The sequence below is a fragment of the Manis pentadactyla genome, chromosome 1, assembly GCF_030020395.1.
Source record: "Manis pentadactyla isolate mManPen7 chromosome 1, mManPen7.hap1, whole genome shotgun sequence".
Taxonomy (NCBI): Eukaryota; Metazoa; Chordata; class Mammalia; order Pholidota; family Manidae; genus Manis; species Manis pentadactyla.
Window position 1 is genome coordinate 109,865,937 of NC_080019.1, and position 17,508 is coordinate 109,883,444.

At 33.0% G+C, this 17,508-nt stretch overlaps 1 protein-coding gene and 1 pseudogene across 1 annotated transcript in view; both read left to right on the forward strand.

The window, feature by feature from the left end:
- The window catches only part of PIK3CA (phosphatidylinositol-4,5-bisphosphate 3-kinase catalytic subunit alpha), an 82,589-nt gene that overhangs the window by 26,798 nt on the left and 38,283 nt on the right, over nt 1-17,508 (forward strand). The window lies entirely within an intron of this gene.
- On the forward strand, nt 13,815-13,915 carry LOC118932933 (U6 spliceosomal RNA; annotated as a pseudogene).

Sequence of the window (17,508 nt, forward strand, 5' to 3'; positions counted from 1 at the left end):
CCATTTTTTTATTGAATTTTTCCTGTTTGTACACTGGGATTTCTCCCTTTCTCAGTTATATGAGTAGCAAATAGATTTGACTAGTTTCTCTTGTCCTTACCTATAGCATTTTCCCCCTACATACAGGAATTTTTCTTACATAGTTGCATTTATCAGTCTTGTCTTTATGGCATCTCTATTTCACTTAGAAAAGACTTTCTCACACATAGGAGGGTTATCTCATGTTTTCTTATAGTACTATCATGGTTTTATTTTTAAATTGTGCTTGTAATATTCTAAGTAACATTTATTTTAATGTAAGGTCTAAATTGGGAACCCACTCCTATTTTTTCAAGTGTCCAGTCAGTTGTTCCAAATGTTTTTTTCCCTATTAATTTGAGGTCACACCTTTATCGTATAATATATTGTGTCTCTCTTTGAATTTTCTGTTCTATTATGTTGATCTGACTCTTCATGATCTGTATTTTATCATTATAATTATTGTAGTTTTGTGATGTGCTTTAATATCTGGTAAGGCTAGATCTTTCACTCCCCCTGCTTTTTCATCTACTCTCCTTTTTTCTGGGTTTCCTGCAATTTTTTTTTAACATTAGAGTCAGCATGGTAAAATCTGTACATATGAATACTATTGGTGTCTTATTGGGCTCCTGTTACATGTATAGATTATTTAATGGAGAGATGACTTCTTTATGAGTTTGATTCTTCTTATCAAAGAATGTGATATATTTTTCCATTCCTTCAAGTCATTTATGTTACACAGTAGTATTTTCAAATTTTGTTTATATGTCTTAAAACAGTAAAAATTCATTCTTTCTTCCTCCAAATGGTTAGTCACTTCTACCAGGTCCATCTATTAAATAAGTCTCACTTAAAGACTCCGGGATTTTTCCTCCACAAAATTGCAACTAGTTCTAGGGTCATTTCTGAACGCAGTTCTGTTCCCTGGATCTTCAGGGGTATATATATATATATATAGTTTTAACTATAGATGCTATTTTTATAACTGAGATGTTAATGTCTGTTAAGGCTAGTCTCTCCTTTTTACTTCTATTTCAAACATTTAGTGTACTAAACACTACTGTACAACTTCTTACGCTGTTTTACAGGCTCTGTCTCACACATACAAAGAAAATTACAGGCCAGTCTCATGCGAAGTACTAGCTATCCTAAATAAAATATTAGCTAATGGGTTTAATAGTTTGTCAAAACACATACCCCACAATAATTGCATTTAGTCTAGAAATGCAAGGGTCATTTTAATGTTAGGAAATCTGTAACACACATATACACACGTTCTCTCTCTGTCTTGGTCTCTCTGTCTCTCTCTCACACACACACCCCTTAGTAAAATAGAAATAGAAAGCTATTCCTTGACTTATTAAAGAATAGATATCCGAAACCAGTAACTTCAGTCAGGCTTGATAATGAAAGATTCACATTCCATTCATGTCATGAGTAACATAAGGAGCAATCAATAGCTGTTTTCTCACTTTTTTGTGTGTTGATGTAAATGCTAATAGACAAGGGAATGAAAAATGGGTATAATAAGAAAGGAGGAGACAAATTATTGTTTGCAAATTTTCCTTCCCATATCCATTTCTGTCTCTCCTGACTGCTCACTCATATTCTTTTCCCTATGATATAGCCAATGTCCATAACATTGGATTAATTCTAAGGGGAGAAAATGAGGGGGGATACAGGAATATATATTTGTACATACTTTTGAATCCAGATTTTTTATTTTGTTAGTTAGAATTATAATAAACATTTTCTTGCTTAAATTTGTCATATTGCTCTTTAAAGTTTTTACTTAATTTTCATCAAAATAAATGCATCTTCTAGTAATGACAGCATGAGGAAGCTGGGTGATTTCCCCTCCATAGAAAACAAGCATAAGAATGTTAGAGTAACTATATTAATATCAGCCCAAATATATTTTAAAACAAAGAGCAATAAAGAGGGACATTTCAAAATTATAAAGGAGTGAATGCAGCAGGAAAATATTTTAAATTCTGAATATACATACGCTCAATAGAGGCACAATATACTTGAAGCAAAAACTGACAAGTGAAAAGAGAAATGGGCAATTCAGTATTTAGAGTTGGAGATTTCAGTACTCTTTTCTCAATAGGTGATCAAATAGACAGAAAAACAGGATATAGAAGATTTGAATAAGCAATCAACCAACACGACCTAATGGACATCTACAGAATACCACACCCCAACAAGATATTGAAAGTAGATTTGAAACATTCATTAGGATGAGTCATATACTGGTCCACAAACATAAAATATGTTAATAAATATGAGAAGATTGTTTGAAATTATGCAGCATTGTTCTGCAACCAGAAAGGAATAAAATTAAAAGTAAATACCTGCCCCAAAAAAGAAAGAAGAAATATCCCCACATATGTGGATATTAAATGATAAATTTCTAAGTAACCCATGGGCCATGGGTGAAAGAATTTACAGGAGAAATTAGAAAATATTTCTAACTCAATGAAAATAAAAATGCAACATAGCAAAATATTAATATGTAGCGTAAGTAATGCTAGAATTTCCTTCTGTAAAAGAAATGTATAGCTTTAAATGCTTGTACTAGAAAAATCTAAAATAAATTGTCTAAGCTTTTTGCTTTAAGAAGGTAGAAAGGAATGAGTAAATAAATCCAAAGGAAACAGAAGAAAGGAAATAATAAAAGACCAGAACAGAAATTGAGGAAATAGAAAATGGAGAAAAATAAATGAAATAAAAAGCTAATGTTTTAAAGAGCTCAATAAAATTGATAATCCTTTAACTAGAATGATCAGGAAAAAAGAGAGATGTAAATTAACAATGTTTGAAATAAAAGAATGGATATTATTACAGATACTTAAAAAGATAAGTAATATTATGAATAACTTTATACCAACCAATTTGACATCTTAGATGAAGTGGAAAATTTTCTTGAAAAATACAAATCACCAAAACTGACTCAAGAAAAAATAGAAAAATCAAAGTAGACCTATGTAAAGAAATTCAACTTGTAACTAAAAACCTTCCTTGAACAACAACAACAAAAAGCCCCATTGGAATAACTGGTAATTCTGGCAAACACAGAATTAAGAAAAAATACCAATCTACCCAAGTTTTCAGAAAATACAGGAGTAAAGAGAATATCACAATTTTATGATGGCGGTACATGAATACCAAAGCCAAATAAAAATACAATAAAAGAAAGAAAATGCATACAATTAAACAAAATTAGCAGCCAATATTCCTCATGGACATAGACACAAGTCCTTAACAAAATATTGGCATATTAAATCTACCAATACATAAAAAGTATAATACATTATGGTCATGTGGGATTTATCTCAGCAATGCAAGGCTTCTAAAAATCAGTTAAATGTAATGCACTATGCTGATTAAGATAAAATTGAAAAACTGTATGATCATCTCTATAGATGCACAACATGTATTTGACAAAATTCAATACAAACTTACAATAAAAACTCTCAGTAAACTAGGAATTGAAGGTAACTTACTCAACCTCATAAAGTATGTCTATGAAAAAAAAACTGACATCATACTTCATGGAGAATAATTTTATGCTTTCCACTTAAAATCAAAAAGTAAGGATGTTTACTCTTTTGTTATTTACACTTTTATTCAACATACTGGAAATCCTAGCTTGTACAGTAAGACAAGAAAAAGAATATACAGAATAAAAAGGAAAAAGTAAAACTTTTATTCATAGGTGATCTGTATGTAGAAAATTCTAAGGAATCTATAAAAAAAAGAAAAAGCTAATAGAACTAATACACAAATGTAGCAAGACTACAAGGTAGAAAATAATAATTGTATTTCTGTACTACCAATGAACAACCCAATAATGAAATTAAAAAAAAAAACCACAATGGCATTGTATAATTACTTAGAAATAAATTTAATAAAAGATATGCAAAACCTGTACACCGAAAACTGCAAAATATTGCTGACAGAAATTAAAGAGGACCTATAATTGAAAGATACACCATGTTCTTGAATTGGGAAACTGAATATGGTTAGGATCATGAATAGATCAATAGAGTCAGTGTAATCCCAATCAAAATTTTTTGTCTTTCTCATAGAAATTGACAAGCTGTTTCTACAATTAATATGGAAATGAAAAGACATAAAGCAGCCAAAAAAATTTTTTTTAAGTACAAAATCTGAGGACTCCTTGGTTTTTAGACTTGCTATAAAGTTACAGTAGTCAAAATAGTATAGTATTAGCATAAGGATAGACATATAGGTGAATGGAAGAAATTTGAGAGTCTAGAAATAGAACCATACTTAATATAATTGATTTTTACAAAGATGCCAAGGTAATACACAGGGGAAAGAATAATCTTTTTAAAAAATGGCACTAGAATAACTGGATATCCATTTGGAGGAATTTTTTTAACAGATCCTTAACTGCACACCAAACCCCAAAATTCAGTCAAAATGAATTTTAGACCTAAATGTAAATACTAAAAATATCATGCTATGTGAAAGAAGCAAAATATTACATACTGTTGATTTCTAGAATAAAACTGTATTGGCAGAAACCAGATTAGTAGTTACCTAGGCCCCAGGAGTAAGAATGGAGATTGACTGCAAAGGGAAGAACTTTTAGGAGTGGATAATTGAGCAATTTTAAACTTGATTTGGTGGTAATTTTCACAACTGTATACATTCACCAAGACTGGTCAAACTGATTTTTAAATGACCTCAAAAAAAGATATAAAAATAATAGGATCATGGGGCTTTAAATTATTAATGAAAGGTTAACAAAAACAGCAGTTTAGTACCCTTTCTTCCTCCCATCCTCTCCCCCTAACTTGTCCCATGTCATTCTTTAGGAAAAACACTTTCCACTATTTTAGCTCCTCCTGGTATTTACTACCTTATAATAATAGGGTATACAGTTACCTCTTGGTCCATCAATATTTGGCATTCATTAATTTCCACTTACATAATTTTAACTCTCTAAATTTTTTCCTTTGCCTTATCTTGTCATCCTGATATATTAATTGTAACTGGTTAAATCCACACTTTCATTATTATGACCATGTAAGTAGTGTTCAGAAATCAAGGAAGTAGTACATGTGGTTATATCTTCTCTGATACAACTTTGTTGTTGTTTTAATTAAGTAATTGCCTCATTAAAAAATTTTGCTTCCTTTCCTTTGTATCTTTGGGTTTGTGTTTCCATAGGTTTCAATCCATCTTTGTAATAACATAGTAACTTTCACCTGTGAGATAATTAGTTTGGTTACTTTCATAAGATACTCTTAGTAGAGCTTCATTTTTTCCGACTTAATCTTGACTGCTCCCTAAGGCTCTTTCACAGCTGTTCTCAAAAGACTTGTGTTTGCTCTAATTCTGGAAATTCCCTACACCTGCTTCCTGTGTTGAAACCTTGATTTCCTGCACCCCATACCTTCATGGTTTACTCCCTCATTTACAGGAGCATATCCTCTAGTGGCTTCCTTAGTAGGGGTAACTGAGAGGTAAATTTTTCGAGATTTTTACATACCTGCGTATGTCATATTCTGCTCCTACAATTATGTGATATTTTAGGCTAGTGTAGAACTCTAGGTTCAAAATCATTGTTACTTAGAATTTTTAAAGTATTACCCTAATCCTGTAGATTCCAGTTTTGCTATTTAGTGGTCCAGTGCCATTCTGGTTCCTGATCTGTTATTTGGCTATTTTTTTTTTTTCTCTTTGGAAGTGCTTGTTATCTCCTCTTATGCCTGGTGTTCCAAAATTTTATGGTACTATACCTTGGTGTAGGTCTTTCTTTTTTTCATTTATTGTGCTGTGTGCTGAGTGGGTCCTTGTTTTCTGCAGACTTAAAATTCTTTAATTCTTGGAAATTTCTTGCCCTATTTTTTAAAGAGTTTTTTCTCCACTATTTTCATCGTTTTTCCTGGAATTCCTACAAGTCAGATATTAGACTTCCTCAATTGCTTTTTCTAGTTTTTTACCTTTCCTGCCTCTTAACTGATCTCTTTCTTTTTATTCTGCCTTCTGGAAAATTGCCTTGACTTTAACTTCAAACTTGTGTTAAATTTATTTTTCAGCTCTTATACTCTGTTATTAATGGTTCCTCTTGTGGATAATGGTGCAATATTTCCTCTAATCTTAGAATATTTTAATTAGTTTTGTTAACGTATCTTCTGTCCCATCATTCTGTTTCTCAGTACTACTGTTTTGGTCTCTGTCTTTAATATTGGAGATTTTGCTCAGATACATAAAGATCCTTGGCTGTCACTCATGTTTAAAAGGCATTAAAAGCTGGTTGAAAGCCCTGAGTTTGAGTGCAGAGCTCTTTCTTGTCTCTTCTTGGTGGACTGTGCTGTAGAAAATCCCTAAATGTCATGATCTTTATCTAGGTTAGTCAGTTTGGGATCCTTTTAAAACTGAAGAACGTCTACAATCTCTTGTGTGGGGCTGCTTAAGTTCGAGAGCTGTACTGAAGAAAGGGGCTTTGGGTCTCATTAGACTTTCACATAATCCTCTGGTTTTAGTCACTACCCATATCTACTTCTGTGTGTATTTAATCCCAAAGTCTCCTGGGTTTAGTTTTTCCAGAAATTGTGCCTTCTGATTTTTGAAGAATTGGGAAGTTACTGACTATACTAAGTACAGATGGAGAACTGGAGTTCTGATAGTTCCAGGTATCTCAGACATGACTTTATCTGAGGTTCTGTGAGAATTGGCTTGCTTTGTACTTACAGGTACTTACATTTAATATTCCTCACCTCATTTATCGTTCTTTTTTTTTAACCTGTCTCTATAATATGTAGGGTTACAGTTTTCTGGCTTCATCAAAGAAGATGTTTGTTTTCTCTTACTCTTTTTATTTAAGAGTGATTGGGGGCACAAAGGTCTTTACTGTGATCTTTACCCTGTTTTGAAAATACAGTGTTCTGCAGCACTTCTCCCCACCTCCTTACTGTATCTTGGTGACCTTTTCATATCAGTACATACAGATATACACATTCATTTTAATAGCTGTATAATGTTCCTTAAAATTCTTTACTATAATGGTTATTTTCCTGTTAATGAATATTTGGGTTAGCTCTAGTTTTTGCTTTCATGAACATGACCTCAATGAGTATTCTTTAACCTACTTTTCGGTGAATTTTTACAAATATATCCATAAAATAAATTCCTAGTGGTGGGATCTCTAGTCTAAGAATTGTGCATTTAAAATTTTGAACCATATTGTCAGATTGTCTTCTAGAAAATTTACATCCCCACCAACAATCTGAGAGTGCTATCTTTGCAGTAATAGGTTTCATCAAGCTTGTTTTCATAAGTAAAAAATGGAAATGTAACATTGTTTTTAATTGCATTTTTTAAATTATCAATTTCTTAAGCCTATCCATTTAAATTTCCTTTTCTGCAAACTGTGTAATGTTTTCTATTCATCTTTTTCTTATTGACTTGTCTGGACTATTAGTAAATTACAAAAAAAAAAATTTGCTCTTTGTCACGTGTGTTGCAAATATATCTTCCCACTTTGCCAGTGGTCTTTCAGTTTGGTTTATAGTAATTTTTCCAGACCAAAGTCTTTTATTTTTTTTGGTCATATTTATCCATCTTTTTCTGTATGGCTACTCAGTATTATTGCATTAATATATAAATAAACCATGGGGTTCCTTTAACCTGTTATATAATTGGAAGAGAGGGACCCTTTCAGAAAATTAACCAAAAATTTCACTTATCTAGAAATAAACTTAATAAGCTATAGCAGAACTTAAATGAAGAAATCTTTTAATACTCTACTGAAAAGACAAAGATTTCTTAGAACACAAAAAGCACTAGTCATAAAACAAAATTAGGTAGCTAGGATTGATCAAAATTAAAAATTTTGCTCATCAAAAGCCAACATTAGGAAAGTGAATAGACATGCCACAAAATAGGAAAAAAATATTCTCAGTACAAAATAAGGACAAAAAAAGTGTGTCCAGAATATCTAGAAAACTCTGAAGTCAAAACTTTTTAAAAAAATCACCTACCTAATATAAGAATTGGTAAAAGACTCAGATATTTCACAGAATATGTAGCCATAAGCACATGGAAAGATTTTCAACATCATTAGTCATCAGTAAAAGCTAGAGATAACCACTACATACCCACTAGAATAGCTAAAAGAAACGATACCATTAAGTAGTTATGAGGATGTAGAACAACTGGAACTCTCATTCACTGCTGGTGGGAATGCAAAATGGCCAACCACTTTGGAAAATTGGTAGGCAAATTCATAAAGTTAAACATAACATTTACCTTACCTGTTGGGAGGTAAGCTCACTACCAAATTGATGGTTAGGAGTACTCAGAGAACTTAATTAGCATGTAATCATACTTATGGCTGTGATTTCTTAGAGCAAAAGAATACAAAGCACAGTCAGCAAAGAGGTGCATGGGAAGAATCCCATGGGAGCCAAGGTGCATGTTTTCAGGTTCTTCTAGTGTAGTCATGCAAGATACACGTAATTCCTCCAACAAGGGGTTGAGACAACATGTGTGAAATGTAGCCAATCTAGGAAAACTTGTTAGATTCAGTGTACAAGTATTTTACTAGAAGCTGATCCTTCTGCCCAGCACATACCCTCATTCCAGAGGGAAAACAAGTATTCAACATAAATCATATTGTTTTCATAAACAATTTAGGCAGTGAACAGCCCTTATCAGTTAAGGAATGGGAATCCTCTTAAAATCCAAAATCCTGTTCCCAGCTACCATTCAATGGCCAATTTTGCAAGCAGACCTCTTGAAGAATAAGCAGTTAGTCTGCACACCATATAACACAGCATTTCACTACTAAGTGTTTACCAAAATAAATAAAAGTATATGTCCATGTTTTGCCAATTGATTTCAGTCCCAGGCAAGTTCACTATGGAATCAATGAGACCGAAAAATGACGATGGAACATTCTTGGGGTGAAAGGGTTTATACCCAACTATTCCCATGGTGGCAGGTCAATCACTAGAAACCCGTCAACTCAAGTGGAGCACGTCTGCATGCAGCAAGCCGATCTCTGCCTCTGGGCCTCTCTACCCCCATAGCCATCTCAGTATCTGTCCTCAGAGCTGCCACCACTCCAGTCTCTGCTCTCCTGCAGCCATGTGGCCATGCCACCCTGTCGCCCCAGAGCACTGGGCAGAGCTGTTTATATAGAGTCAGTAAAAACATATTGCCCGCACGTGCACAGTGTGCAGGCCGACCAGGGCCAGGTAAAAATCCTGGCCATAGGAACCTTCACTTTATCCACAGTCCACTAAATCAAACAAACAAAAAACGGATGTAAGAGTGTTCATGGGCAAAACTGGAAACAGTCCATATATTCAACAACTAAAGAGTAAGATAAGTAAGTTGTAAGTATATTTTTACTTACTGCTTAGTGATTAAAAAGAACTAATGACTGATACTTTAATAACATGGATAAATCTCAAATACAATATGTTAAGCCAAACATAAAAGAATATACACTGTATGATTGAATTTATATGAAGTCAAGAGCAAAAGTAATCTATAATTACAGAAATCAAAATGTGATAATCTGGGAGTAGAGAGAGAATACATTGAAGAAGAACATGAAGGAATGTCCTGGGGCAATAGGAATGTTCAATACTGGGGTAATCAGATGTAAAAAGTGTCAAAAGTCAGCAAACTCACTGCAATATGTACAGATGATTGTATGTTACAGTTCAGTTGAATACTGAGGCACATTGAAAAACAGACTTAGTTAAGTAAAAATAAACACTTGGATAGAAAGAAAATCTTGTTAAAAATATGAATTCTCCCTAAAATAGTATAAATCAAAGTGTTCTCAATCAAAATACAAAGTTTTGCTCTGATGTTTGTTTTTGAATATAACAAAATAATTCTAAAGTTCATCTGAAATTAGAAGCCATGTTTAATGAGACTGAAGGGATTGTGGGGAAGGCCATTTGGGCTGAATTTAAAGGGTAAGTATGATTGAAATGGCAATACATGGGAATAGACATAGAAAAAAGATCATGGACCCTATTTTCAAAGGCAAAGAAAACTGTAAAAAGAAGAGATTGATCCAGTAAAATTAGAGCTCAGAGTGTGGGGAAAAAGAGAGTGAGGGCAGAGCATAATCGTAATGATTGATGAAGCTTTGAGTCTAGGCTATATACTGTACATACTAGAGATTCATTGTATTATTTTGATTAATAGTGTAATTAGATAGGTGTTTTAGGTAGTCAGTTCAATGAACTGGGGATGGGAGAAATTGAATATTGTATACTTTCAAGGCTTTTTATCTTAGTTCATAATGCCCACTTAAAATCTGCTCTGCCCTTCTTATTCTGTACCTGTCATAAATCCTTTTCATTCATAAAGTGCCTCTCCTTTAAACAAACACACACAAAGTCACTAAATTTTGCCTTATAGATTGTAAGGTAATAAAGGTCAGAAGTCTGTCCTTTTCACCATCATTTATAATACACTTATGAATAATTTTTTCTCCTCTCTTTTCCATCACCCATCCCACTTTAATTGCCAGTGTCTTACAGATAACATTGCCTGTAATGAATGGTTGTTGAGTTAGGGATAGGTTAGTGTTCCATATGAGAACTCTTTAAGGTCTAATAGTGATAGAGAGGATGGCTGGGGGGAAGAAATGAATTTGATAGCAAATTCAGTGAGTGGAAGTGACATCATGCAAGAGGTTCTAACCTTGGAGATTAAGAGAGTCATGGTGATGTCATGAAAAATGCCCACATTTCAGTAATAAGCAGACTAAGAGGTACCAACAAAGAAGCAATCAGAGGAAGCCAGAAAAATATTCCACTTTTTATTGGGGAAGTTGGGGGGGGTGGGGGAGGCTTTAATTAGATCATTACATTAGTAGTTCCTCACCTTTGTACCTTTTACCTTTCAATTATGAAGCTGTTTTAAGATGTGTATGAATGAAATATAAGTTCATATAAAATATGAACCTGAGAACTTTTCAACATTTAACATTATGGAAATAAATGCCCATGTTTAGAATGTTCTCTCTTTATATCACAGTGATTTTGTAATAGATGCTCAAATAGGTTCAGGGGTTGGGGGGGTGTCTGTGTGTGTTTGCATTTTGTCCTGGGAAAATGACATCGTAAAAGGATAGAAGAGCAAAAGAGCAGTATTGAAAATAGCTAGACTAAGGCTGTTTTTCTGTCACCACACAGCAGATATGGAGAGTAGTAAAAGCAGACAGATGGACAGTTCTGCTAGTTTTGGAGTATTTAAATAGAGAAAAGAAACATTCTGTTCTTTTTATTCAGAAATGGAACTTCTATGCTAAATTACTGGTTGCAGTAATAAGTTCCATATTCTGACCAAAGAAACATAATTTTTTTTAACCCTGGGGATAATGACTCATGCTCTTCTCAGAATTTTGCTTTTGTGGAAACTAAAGTGCAGTCATAAATACAGCACTGTTATTTGTATCTTAGCACTAATGATACTATTGTGAGTGGACTAGTGATGGGAAGAACATTACTAGTATTGTAAAGCCAGTTGTAATAAAGGAAGCAAGCACATTTTAATTAACCGATTCTTAAGAGATGTGAAAGTAAATATTTTAAAAACTAAATATGCTGAAATATATTTACTAAATATAACAAAATAATGATTGTGTTAATTATGCTATAAAAATAGAGTTCATACTTTTCTCTTTAAAAAAAATCTTCATTTTGAGGGCTTTGTGACAGAAGGTAAATTTCAGACTCCTAGTATTGACAGTGGGGATACTTAAGTTTTTTGTCTGCCTTTTTTTCTCATGTCCCTCAAAATTGGCATGAGACTATCAAAATTATAATCACGGAGGTCATAAAGCAACTATCAGATAATAAAGATAATTAGTACTGACTAGATGAAGTTAGAAGTTTATGTTCCAGTTTTAGGTTTGAATGTGCTCTTTATGTACTGTAATAGATGCTCTCATTCTGAATTTTCACATGAGGATTCTTTATTGTGTATCAAACCCTGTGATAACCATTATTGGGCATATACACAAAAGTCTCTGTTAATGTCCCCCACAATATCTCTCTTTACTTTAGGAACTTTCCCTTGCTCATTGTAATCTTTCCCCTTCTTGAGGTACTACTCCCTAGTGAAGGTTTAAAATTTTAGCTAAGTTCTCTTTTTCAAACTTTCTTATATCTCCCTCTGTGCCTTTGTTTTAATTTCAGCAAAATAAGCTAATAAGTCTAATCTGTGAAACAGTTGAGAGATAATAGACAGTTTAATGATTTATGTTAAATAACTAGTCTGAAAGTTTGACAGTTGATAAATTTTATAAGGAAGCACTTTAGTTTATTGAATTATTATAAGGTAATTTATTAGCTATGTGCCTTATAGGTGGTCAGTTGATGACATACTGAGCATCAATTAATAGAAATGGAAATATTCTACTTATTGATTACTTATGTTGCTGTTTTTATAGTTATACCCATTTCAGTTCATCTTTCTCATTGCTCTCATTTTAAGGTATAGTTACTATAACTTCCCATATACTTGGTACATTGTACCTATGAAGAATAAGTGAACAGTGTTTAAGAGGTCAAAGTAATGATCATCTACTAATATTTCTCTCTGCCATCATTAAATGGTTCTGAAGTGCCTTGTCTATTTTGTATTGGCTAAAAAATACTGATTTTTTAAAGTATCTGTGCTTAAATGACTTCACATTTTTGCCGTCATTTCAAGGACTGCTGCTTTCCACATCTTGGCAAGGTGATGCTTAATGTTCAAGTTAAACTACCCCGACCCTGATTGCACTGCTGGTAGATCTTTGTTCCTTTGCTTGCCAGCTATTCTGTATCTCTTCAAATTTTTCTTTAGTGAAATAGCCCTTTTACCAGAAATTGAATACTGAAGGATGATAAATCACTATTCAAGTTGGCCAGTAGAGTTTTCACCATTACTAGTATAATACTGAACTATTCTGTTATTGCCAGGAAGTAGAGCAGATGGCCAGTGATTACATGTTATTGTTTGATCTTTATCATTGAAAAAGCAAATTTTAAAAATGAAGTTTCTACTTTGTTTCATGTCTTTTATCCAATTTTGTATTATCCCTCTTGAAATGTGTTGTAATGTGGCTAGACAGGTAGAATTCACTGAACAAATAATACAGTATCTTACATTCATTTGAGTACAATTTGAAAAAAATGGGACATATTTGCAAGTAGCTTTTATGGCTGTATCTATTAAGTTAAATAAAACTGGGGAGTGCTTGCTTTGGCCAATATATTTGGCATGTGAAGTATTCAGATTAAGAATAAACATTATGTGATTAACTTAAGTGAAATTTAGTGAAATAAAATTTCAATACACTGTACCTCCTATGCTATGTACCTGTTTGTGAGAATGCCAATAATATATCAATAGATATGGTACAAGAGGAAATAATACTTAGAGAGCTTATTAGAGTGGCCTTTAGGAAAGGAAATTATTTCAAGAACAAAGACTGAGATTGTGATATCGGGGCAAAATAGCAAGGGTAGATAAATAACTAGACAAAAATGTCAGGGACCTAAGCATTGACATGATAGCTAAGGATACTAAATACATCTCAAGCCAGATTTTTCCAGTCTAATCTAATCCTGGTTGTATGTTAAATGCTTTGTAAACTGAAATATGTTTTCATGACATGAAATATGTTTACATTAATGCTTTCTTATGTAATGGAGCTGTTAGGGACTGTGGCTTGGGATGAATGAAACTAAAAGCAAGGTCCTCCTAGTATTTTTGGTAAAAGTTTATTGGATAGAACTTGTTTCCATAGAGCATACTACTAAAATTCAAGGACAACAGAAGACTAGCATGGCCCCTGTGTAAGGTTGATAAACACATTCAAGAAGTACTCTATATTTTTAAGCTAATGTTTTTATTTGAGTCACTTACCAACAGGCTGTTTTCCTGCTGCAAAGCAAATTGGTGGAGTCCATTTACACTTCCTTGTTAGCCTGTCAGTATTGGAGGTCACCACCATGATCACTGCAGCACAATCCAGACCTCATCATTCAATTTTGAAAATATCTTTGCAACAGCCAGTTACAATGATACATGAGCATCTGCTTTTTTTCATTTTTTGTGCATGGTAGTATGTACATAGGCATAGAAACCATAGCTGCAGTTTTGTGACATTTGGCCTCAGGAAATTGGGAACTTTTTTACAGACCAGAGACCTTGATGGAGCTTTATAATTGGCCCCTGATTCTCTCTCCCTGAGATCAATTTGGCCTTCTGGCAGATAGTACAAATCTGTTAGGTTTAGAATGTTGGGTTGGTCAGAAATTTTAAAAAAATATTCCAAGTAAAGAGACCTTCTATGAAATATAATTGGATGCAATTAGGTGAATATATTGTATCTGCTAGTATCCCCAGTCAAAGCTAACTCCATCTTTATTGGACCAGACTAGACTTGAAACTTAGTATTTTGGCTTTTAAAAAAAATTTATCTATGGACATAAACCACCTTTTCAGTGCAAGAAAGATAGAGCAACTGGGTCTACTGAGAAACCTGTGGCTGACCCAATTTTCAATTTGTTTATAACGGCAGTATAAGGCTGGTATGCAAGAGTCGTATTTTTGTCATTGTCAGAAAGACCATAATGTTAATTAGTGGGGTGCAGACAAGTTTTAATGTATCTAGATACTAGGCTGGTACCACCAAAAGGAATAGTACTTGACTAGAAGACCCAGTAGTGATTATTGTATCTTCATCCCATGGCATAAGGAAATAAGATAGCTAGTTGTTCATATAGATAAAAAGATCAAAGGGAACAGTGTGAAGCAAGCGCTTTCCAAAAGTTCATTCACCCTCACCCACAGTAGCAGGAAGACTTAAAAGAAGACTGTTGACGTATTCATACACTATACCAGAAAGAAACAAAATATAAGAGGAAAACCCATTTGAAAAACTTCAGGGAGAGAAATCTCATTCCTGATGGTTTATGAAAACATCTTTCTTTCATCTTGTTATTACAGGTCTTTAAAAAAAACAAGTCAAGTGAGCTGAAAGACTGTTGCTGTTAGTTATCTTTTTCTAGATGTTTAATCTAGATATTTTTAAGCTCTTAAATGAATTTATCTTAACTGGGTCTGGATGATACATTATTTTCTCTTCTTTCTCCTTAAATCACTATCAACCAGAAAATAACTATTTTGCAAATTGGCCAAGTCCAGGATGGTGTTAGCTTCATCAAGACATGATAGAGTAAAATTATTTTTGCTAAAGTCCCCAGGGTTTTGACGAAAAAGAGGGAGAGTTAGTTTTAACACTTACTTAAGCAGAAAAGTAGAGCCCTTTAAGGAGCAATATGTAGTGGGCATTATCTGTGTAATTCCAAGTAATAAATTCTAAGTTATAAATTTCCTGAATTATATGGGACATGAGTCTCACTTGTAAAGGGGAATTACAAATGACTGTGAGCCCTGTTTTCTGGTTACTATCAATAATAAGTTTTGTTATAAACTTTTACACAGTAAGCTTTTGTTCCAGGGGAGCTTAGCAGGAAAATGGAGTAACATTTCAAGAACCCCTCCATACTTTTTGTATTCCTTTACAAATAGGCTGTGCCCTTTCTGGGCTGGTCTCCTCATTTTATCTCATATTGGTTTAATTTTCATGGAGGCAATCAGTTACATAAGTAGGCTTCTGTTTTCACTTTGTTCAAGTATATACTCTTGGTCCTTAAATGTAGTTGCAGCTACCAAAGGTAAATACCTTAGGTTTCTATCTTTATATAAAATATACTATGTAACCATTGGACAAGGAAAATTTTTTCCCATTAAAAAATTACTCTTCACCTTACACCAAATTTCTTTTAAGTATTGCTTCAGTGAACTAAATAGTATCTTACTACATGTAGGAGATGAGCTGTGTCCTTGTCCAAAGATCATCCCTGCCTATTTCTAAACCAAGTATGATTAAAATATATTTTTTTTAAATACGATGAGAAAATCAGTAGTATGGTCTATTTTATTACACTTCACTTTTCACTTGTTCTCACTGGTCATTATTTATTTCAGCACAAGAGCCAAATGTATTTGTTACCATGACTTTGCATTTTTATCTCTTTCTCATTGCAATTTTTCCCTTTTTTTAAAATAAGAAAACCAATATAATCTCATGTATAAATATAAAGAAATAGATTTTACAAATTACATACAGCATTATTCTAAATAAGAATATTTGTTAATTTTATCTAAGTTATAAACTTCCTGAATTATATGGGAGATATAATTTTTTATTATTTAATTTTTTATTATTTAATAATCTTAAGGTCAAGTATGTACATTTACAACTTACATTTGGTTGTTTTTTCTTAAGTTTTATCAGTACTGAAATATGTCAGATGTCTATTTGATGCTCTCTGCTAAAACTGAGTTTAACTGATAACAAGCCTAGTCCTAATTTTGCAGTTCAATAAAAGTAAAAAGATAAAGATGAAAAGCCAGTGACATCTATACAGATGTCAAATACATAAAATATTCTGCATTAAAAATATATAAATATTTTCAAAGTAATTTTTAAAATAATATCTACCATCTCCTTACATTAATCATAAGCCAGTAAAGTTCTGGCCCCTTTCTGGACACACAGGTCTAGATAGCATTGATCTATTACAGTGAAAAGGAAAGTTTATTGAGTTTTCATGCTCCACGCACTAGACTAAGGATTTTACATGTATCATATCATGTAATTTTGATAACATCACTATGAGGTAGTAACTGTATATTCACTGTATGCAGATAAGGAAACTGCCTGAAGCTTTCCCTCCTGAGGAAGTCTTAAGAATTCAGAGTTCTACTCTAGGGTTAGTAGAACTGAGGATGATGGTGCAGTCATCAGAACCAAAACTAAAACTCTAGTTAGGTCATTTTTGCATTAACCCTGACAATTAGACTGGGTTCATATATGTTGTTCTCTTTGCTACTAAATACTGAATAATACCTAGTTGAAAAATGTAAAGGTTTGCAAAACATTTTCAGGTCTGTTGGTTATTCATTTGCTGCAGGTGTTCAGATGTTAAAGCTCAAGTCACTGCTTAGATTCTCTTTATGAAATGGTTAGCTTTGTTCTTCTCTTTGAACAGACGGAGGCACCCATAATTCTGCCCACTTGACTTAATGATGCATACCATTAGTCACAAGGTGGGCTAGTTAATATTGGAATCAAAGAATTAGAAGGAAAGTATTCTAGAAAAGACAAAGCCAAATATTAATTTTTTTATTTGAAGTATTAGTTATTCTTTTAGTTCTATATTTTGAAATTATAGTTTACCATATATTGCCATCTTGATCTGAAAGAGTAAGTGGGGTTTCTACAGTTGCCTGATTTATAATTTACTTCTGACTTCTTGCTGCCTGTTTTATGTGAAGCTATGATAATCTACCCTGACTCCCTCACAAAGATGAGAAAGGAAATGTTTCCTGGAAAACCCTAAGTCACTGTGAAATCAT